Genomic DNA, 8,579 nt, shown 5'->3' on the forward strand with positions numbered 1-8,579 from the left:
AGATGTTTTTATAACTTTCTTTCAACTCTTTTACACTCTTGCACTCAAAACCAATAGAATCGGGGTTCATTCAGGCCTTCCACTCATTCTTTAGTGAAGTGTCGGACTGAGAACTGATTCCTATCAACGAGATAACCGACTTAGCGGGTTGAACATGAACTACCGTCAAGAACAGTTAACTGACCAGGCGGGGTGATTCCCATCCGATCAGATAACTTGGACTTGGTGGGGTTCTGTTGTTTAACACGTTGTCATACCGTCTCGGTTATACCGCAACTTTTCAAACTTAACCAAATTTCTCCAAGTTCAAAACAAAACAAGTCACCAAACGGACTGCCGTCCGATCGGACTGCCATCCGATCGAACGACAATCCGATCGAACGACAATCCGATCGGATGACTTGTGGCCTCAAATACTTAAATATTTTGCAAGTTTCCAATAAATGTTATAATTCAAACGAATGGTCATCCGATCGGACCACCATCCGATCGAATGACCATCCTGCTGTGAACTTGTTCTCTATGAAATGTCTCACTTGGAACGGATCGCCATCCGAGCGAACGACCATCCGACCGGATGACCGTTCGACCGGACGACCTGGAAGGTAGAGATACTTCTCTGTTTTTAAAATGCTACAACGAAAACTTCAAAGCCATCATACACAAAAACATCCATCCCAAACGAACGACAATCCGACCGAATGGCCATCCGGCCGGATGACCATCCATCCGGATTGTCATCCGATCGAATGACCTTTCGTCATTCAGCACACTAGTCTCCGTTTAATGCACTGCTCATCGCTTATGATATCGTTCTGTAATCAGGCTAACTTTCCAGCACTCCCTTCAATCCAATCCAAGACTGTGTTATTCATTTAACACGATCTGTGAGTATACTCGAACCCTTTTTGCTTTACGCACTTTTGGGTGTTACATGTGTTACTTATTCAAATCACAAACGACACACAACGCAAACACTGTTATACGCTGGCCGTTAATGCATGTTATACGTATTACTCGATGAATGCTTATATGTTATGTTTACACAGTGATTGATGCCCGAGACCTTAGCAACGATAGTACTATAGTTTGGACTCAGCACCTGTCGTGGACAGGGGTTATTAAGGGCTTTACTTCACATGTCACAGTGGTGATATGTGTTGCGCATTCTACAAATCGCAGTCACATCTGTGCATATTTCATTGTCGATAACCTATGATATTCGCTAATTTACACATATTTTAGTCCCCCGTTTTACCCCTATTTTATGTGTTTTCGGCCGTAAAACCGTCATTCGGATACTTAATTATCTACATTTTTGTTTACAGGCCTAAAACAGCATACCAGACAAGATGATAGCAAAAACGAGGACTTTCCGGACAAAACGACGAAGCTGCGAAGATTCTGTTGAAAAAAACTGACCTGGGCGTGTTGCACGATCATGCGGCCATATGCACGACCGTGAATATCCGACAAACCAAGAAGACCCGGCAGTGAACGAGGCGTGCAACACTGCGTGCAAGGCATTGCAGGCCAATCCGAAAACGCACGGTCATGCCATATGCGGAACGGTCGTGCGGATCCGACAACGCAGGAAAACCTCAGAGCTGAACGACCACAAAACTAGGCGTGCAACAAAATGCCGGTATGAAACGTGAGTGCCATATCAAGAACGCCCGTGCATATGCGAAGACCAGTCAACGATCTGTGACGTCATGCGGTATGGTTGACCACCACCAATAATGCTTAAAGTGCACGATCGTGCAATCGGAGAACGACCGTGCGACGTCGAAAAAGCATAAAAACAGAACAGAACCATTCTATTAGTAACTCGGGAATTTTGGAGAGCTTTACAGGCGATTTTGAGGCTCCGAAGGCTCCTGCAGTCACCCGGATTCAAGCCACATTGCCCGGTTTTGCTCATTTACTATCCGGATTCTTAATCTTATGCTTGTTTATGGTTGGGTTTTCTAATCTTTCCATGTTTTGTTAATCTTTCAAGCATTTAGGTTAATGTTTATGTATTATTGTAGCCTTTGGGCAAAAACACAACAATCCCTTGCTTGATTATAACCATTAGTATGTTAATCTATGTTTGTAATGAAATTTGGAAGTGTTTTCTATGATTATCTTTGATGATTAGTTTGCAACCTTGTTATTGATATTGATTTCTTGATTATAAGTAATTGTGTTGGATGATTAGTGCTTGGTTAGGTAAGATAGTTGAAAAATGAAGCTTATTTAATCATGTATTAGTGAACTTTTAATTTGGTTAACTAGCTTAACTTGGTTAAAATGTGGGCACCATGATACTCTAACGGGTTAGTGGTTTAATAAAATGTAATTATTGTTAATCAAGAAAGCTTGCCTTCACGGAAGGACTCTAACGGGTTAGATGTTGTTGTTATGAATTCTTGCCATGATTTGTTAGCTTAGTTAGTAGTTTCTGCCAAAATTGCTATCTTGGTGAATTTATGCGCAAGATTTGTAAAATGAACTCGGTTGCGATTTAATCTAGTTTATGCTTGTCTCGGTGGTTGCATTGTGTTTATCGGTGTTGCTTTCCTTGATTAAGTGAGGTTAGAAAACTCCTAACGGATGACTAACTTATTTTTAGGAGATTTTTGTAGACATTAATCAATCGCACGTTAAAGAACAATTTTAGGTGGTTAAAGTGTGTTTATCGTTTTAACTTTCCGAATGATTGTCATGTTAGGATTCCCGAAAGGGATACTAATTGTCTCGAAATGGAAAATTGACCGAATGCTTCTAGTGCCAAAACTGACTTAGTTGACATGCTGTGGTTGTGTATTAAGCAAGGCTATTTATATATATTTTACTATGTTTTATAAGTATTTATTTATGCTTAATTTAGATTAATTAAAACCAAGACAATTTATGTTTTTACCGGTAATTTAGTGACAAAGGTCTAGTATTATTTCTCCGCCCATTTCCGTGGATCGATACTTGGTTCTTACCGATACTTTACTACATATATGACGGGGTACACTTGCCTCTTTCGTGTGTGTTTTGATGTAAAAGTAATAATCACTTTTATAAATTTAAAACCAATTCGTGTGTAATTTCATTGTAAAAATATGTATAGTCACGCACGTACCAAGTTTTTGGCGCCGTTGCCGGGGACTGACGAGTTTTAGGAACGACCCGAGTCATTGTGTTATCGGTGTATATACTTGTTAATATTTGTGTATATTTTCGTGATTATTTATTTGTTGATTTAATTGTTAAATATTTCTAGCTTTTAATTCAATTTATTCATTTTCGTGATTCTTTTATACACTTGTAAATTTTTATTCTATTTATTTGTTCAAATCCGGATTTATTTATTCATTTATTCTTTGAGTTTTCGGCTCTTAAAAATCATTTTCATACTAGCCGATTCGATTATTTTCGTTGCTTTAATTTTTATAAAAATTTCGGCCCATTTTCGGATTTTTATAAATTTTACAGCCCATATTTATACATATTCTGCTTCTATTCAGCTAAAAAAAAAACATTATTATATTAATAAACTATTCATTGTGTCAGTTTTTCGTTTGCAGGTTGATGTCCTCAACTCCCGCGCCCGCTATTGCTGAGCCTACTGACGAACCAGCGCATAATCTTAGAAGAAGTAAGAGGCTGCGCGAAAGGTCGCTTGTCGTTGCACAACGCATACCAAATGCAATCGACGAGCCGGTGATTATCTCTGAAGACGAAAGCTCAGGGGACGAGGAGAGAGTCGTCATGGCGGACGACGATCGACCGCTGAATGAAACAAATCAGCCCGGAAGGGCAGGCCTGGAGCCGAGTATCCTTCAGCCTACTATAGATACTCCTACTTTTGAAATTAGACCTAGTATTATTAATATGGTACAAAATTCTGTACAGTTTGATGGACGTGAGCATGAGGATCCTGGGAGACATATCGCTGCTTTTCTTGCTATTTGTTCGACATTTAGGATGACAGGTGTTTCGGAGGATGCCATTCGGTTGAGGTTGTTTCCATTTTCGTTACGTGACAAAGCTAGAGCTTGGCTTATGTCACTTCCTGCCGGGTCCATCAGGACTTGGAATCAGTTGGCGGAGCAGTTTATGCAGAAATATTTTCCACCTGAGAAAACGAACAAACTACGGAACCGGATTGTTTCCTTTCGCCAGGACGAGGGCGAGTCGTTGCATGCGGCTTGGGAGAGATTCAAAGATTTGTTGATTGATGTGCCACATCACGGCTTCTCCAAGCGACAGCTGGTTTTGATGTTCTATCAGGGGCTCAGCTATAATACGCAGGAGCGATTAGACGTGAACGCGGGCGGCGATCTTGGAACTAAGACGCCGACTGAAGCGTATGATATTATCGAAAAAGCTGCGTTGAAATCCAGCTCGCGTCGGGACGGAGATAGAGGTCGGGCATCATCATCATCATCTCGTTCAGGAGTTCATGCTGTAGACGATTACACGGCCATTACTGCACAAATCTCGGCTCTTGCATCGAGATTCGACAGGTCCCAGATGATTGCGCATGCTGGCTCGGGATGTGACCAGTGCGGACTGTCATACGAGCCTGGGGCATGTTTTCAGGGAGTCATATATGAGGGCCACGAAGAAGTAGATTTCGTGTGTAATCAGGTAAGGCCGCAGAACAACCCGTACAGCAACACCTATAATCCCGGTTGGAGAAATCACCCAAATTTTGGGTGGCGAGCGAACACAGGAAATCAGAACCCATTGGGGTTCACTCAGCATGCTCCAGCGCCTCAGCAGGGTCAGCAGTACCAGCAGTACAACTAACCCTACCAGCAGCGTCCATATTCGTACCAGAATCAGGGCACTGGGAGTAGCTCCCAGCAGCAGGCCCCTCAGTCTAGTTCCAAGCTGGAGGATATGATGGCTCAGCTTCTCTCTAGCTCTGAAAAACGATACTAACAAAGCGAAGATCGTTTTCTAGCTAACGAGGGAGAAATGAGGAGTCAGAAGGCCTCGATTCAGAATATCGAGAATCAGGTTGGTCAGCTGGCACAGATGATGTCCAAAAGACCCCCAGGCGGTCTTCCGGGTAATACAGAACCAAACCCGGGCGGACACAGGGATGTGAATGCTGTCATGACCAGGAGTGGAAAAACTACCGGACCCGTCATATCGGACTCAGCACCGATCACTGAAGCGGTCCCGACTGACACACCGGACGAGGTGCAAGCCAGGCTACGCCCAGCAAGTACAGCACAAGTCCAGGAGCCGGTCAAAGATTACACTCCTCCAGTACCTTATCCAAGCAGGCTGAAGAAGCAGAAGAATGAAGAACAATACGGTAAGTTCCTTGAGTTGTTTAAGCAACTACACATCAATATACCGTTTGTTGAAGCCTTGGCCCAGATGCCAAAGTATGCGAAATTCCTTAAGGATATCCTCTCGAATAAACAGAAGCTCGAGGATATATCATGTGTGGTGATGAATGAGACTTGTTCCGCCGTTCTGCAAAACCGTCTGCCCACGAAAATGGGAGATCCTGGTAGTTTCACACTCCCGTGTTTGATTAGAAACATGTCGGTTAGCCATGCATTGGCTGACTTGGGAGCGAGTATTAACCTTATGCCGTATAAGGTTTTTACTAAACTGGATCTGGGTGAGCCGTCACCCACTAGGATGAGCATTCGGTTGGCAGATCGCTCAATAAAGTATCCGCGCGGATTTGTGGAAAACATGCTTGTAAAAATCGATAAATTTGTTTTCCCCGTGGACTTTGTTATCCTTGACATGGACGAAGATTCAAGGGTACCTTTGATACTTGGACGTCCTTTCCTCAATACAGCGAGGACGATTGTTGATGTGGCAGCTGGCCAAATCACGCTCCGAGTGAATGATGAGCACGTGACATTCGATATCAAAAGATCGATGCAGCATCCGCAAAGTCACGATGACATGCTTTACTATGTCGACATTGCCGATGCATGTGTGTGCTCTCATTTTCAAGGTACTATTGACGAGATTGATTCGGACACACGTCTGTCGTGTGGGGACCTGATTGGCATTACGCAGGAGGGCCACGATTTCGAGCAGCCAGTCTATCAGATTGGTGACGATGGTTCCCAGAGTCCGGAGAGATTTCTTGAAATTGACCATGTGAAAAAGGAGGAAGCAGAGCCTTCGGTTGAAGATCCGACGCCTTTGGAGTTGAAAGAACTCCCACCACATCTCGAGTATGCATTTCTGGACGAGGAGCGTCGCCTACCGGTCATAATTTCGGCATCATTGGAAAAGGACGAGAAAAATCAGCTTCTCGAGGTTCTGAGACTTCATAAGAGAGCCATCGCATGGAAAATCATGGATATCAAGGGCATCAATCCTTCTTTTTGTACTCACAAGATTCTGATGGAAGACGAGTACAAACCATGTGCACAGCATCAGAGGCGTTTAAATCCAAATATGCAGGACGTGGTGAAGAAGGAGGTGATTAAGTTGTTGGATGCCGGCATGATTTATCCTATTTCGGACTCTGTGTGGGTCAGTCCGGTGCAGGTTGTACCTAAGAAAGGTGGTATGACTATAGTTTCAAATGATAGGAATGAGCTAATTCCTACCCGTACCGTCACTGGGTGGCGAGTTTGCATTGACTACCGCAAGCTCAATGATGCTACTCGCAAGGATCACTTCCCGCTTCCATTCATCGACCAGATGTTGGAACGTCTGTCGGGGAAGTTGTATTACTGTTTCCTTGACGGATTCTCTGGGTACTTTCAGATTCCTATCGCTCATGAGGATCAGGAGAAGACTACCTTTACATGCCCCTTCGGCACATTCGCCTACAGGCGGATGCCTTTTGGGTTGTGTAATGCACCAGCGACCTTCCAGAGATGCATGGTTGCAATTTTCCATGACATGATCGAGGATTACATGGAGGTTTTCATGGATGATTTTTCGGTATTTGGGGATTCCTTCGATCACTGCTTGGAAAATTTGAGAAAAATGTTGAAGAGGTATGAGGAGACGAATCTGGTCCTGAACTGGGAGAAATGCCACTTCATGGTGAAGGAGGGCATAGTTCTGGGACATAAGATTTCGCATGCTGGTATGGAGGTCGATCCAGCCAAAGTAGATATCATTTCACGACTTCCGCCCCCCACCTCTGTTAGAGCGATACGGAGCTTTCTCGGTCATGCCGGGTTCTATCGGCGATTCATTAAAGATTTTTCAAAAATCGCCAGACCCATGACCCGTTTGTTGGAGAAAGACGCTCCGTTCATATTCGGAGATGATTGCTTGAGAGCCTTTGACCTTCTCAAGCAAAAGTTGATTGAGGCCCCTATTTTAGTTGCACCGGACTGGAGTTTGCCGTTTGAGATTATGTGCGACGCGAGTGATTACGCTATAGGGGCCGTTCTTGGTCAAAAGAGAGAAAAGCACTTTCACCCGATCTATTATGCGAGCAAAACTCTTCACGACGCTCAGGAGCATTATACCACGACTGAAAAGGAGCTCTTGGCGGTCGTTTTCGCATTTGACAAATTTAGATCATACTTGGTGCTTTCGAAAACCGTTGTATATACTGATCACGCTGCCATCCGATATCTCTTCAGCAAACAGGACGCTAAACCACGTCTGATCCGGTGGATCTTGTTGCTGCAAGAGTTTGATATCGAAATTCAAGATAAAAAGGGTGCGTTGAATGTAGCGGCTGACCATCTATCTCGGTTAGAGCATGGAGACATCGTGGACGCGCGTTGGGATACCATAAATGACAACTTCCCACACGAGTCTTTGATGAGTGTTGAGATATGCGATGAGTCGCCATGGTTCGCCGACCTTGCGAACTACCTTGCTTGCGGGATTCGCGGGATTCTGATTAAGGGGTTGACTCACCAGCAAAAGAGGAAATTCTTTTCGGACGTCAAGCACTACATTTGGGATGACCCTTACTTGTTTCGGGTTGGTGCTGATCAGGTGATTAGGAGATGTGTTTCAGGGAAAGAGGCGACCGATATTCTGCGCCACTGTCACGAGGGACCTACCGGAGGCCACCATGGAGCCAACTTTACCGCCAAGAAAGTGTTGGACTCCGGGTTTTATTGGCCGACTATATTTCGTGATGTGCAGAGTTGGGTTAGAGCGTGCGATGCTTGCCAGAGGGCGACAAATATATCGGCACGTGATGAAATGCCTCAGACCTGGATTCAGGTTTGTGAAGTCTTTGATATCTGGGGGATAGACTTCATGGGACCATTTCCCCCCTCACGAGGTAATAAGTACATCCTGGTCGCGGTTGACTATGTATCGAAGTGGGCGGAGGCGCAAGCCTTACACACCAATGATGCCAGGGTGGTCGTGAGATTTTTGAAAAGCTTATTTGCTCGGTTCGGCGCTCCGAAAGCGCTTATCAGTGACAGAGGGACGCATTTTTGCAATACTCAGCTCGAGAGAGCTTTGTCCCGTTACGGTGTGCATCACCGTCTATCCACGCCCTATCATCCACAGACAAGCGGGCAGGTGGAAGTCACGAACCAGGGGCTGAAAAGAATCCTTGAGCGGTCGGTAGGTGCAAACCGCAAGGATTGGTCGGATAAGCTTGATGAAGCGTTGTGGGC

Source organism: Helianthus annuus, chromosome 16, assembly GCF_002127325.2.
Source record: "Helianthus annuus cultivar XRQ/B chromosome 16, HanXRQr2.0-SUNRISE, whole genome shotgun sequence".
Lineage (NCBI taxonomy): Eukaryota > Viridiplantae > Streptophyta > Magnoliopsida > Asterales > Asteraceae > Helianthus > Helianthus annuus.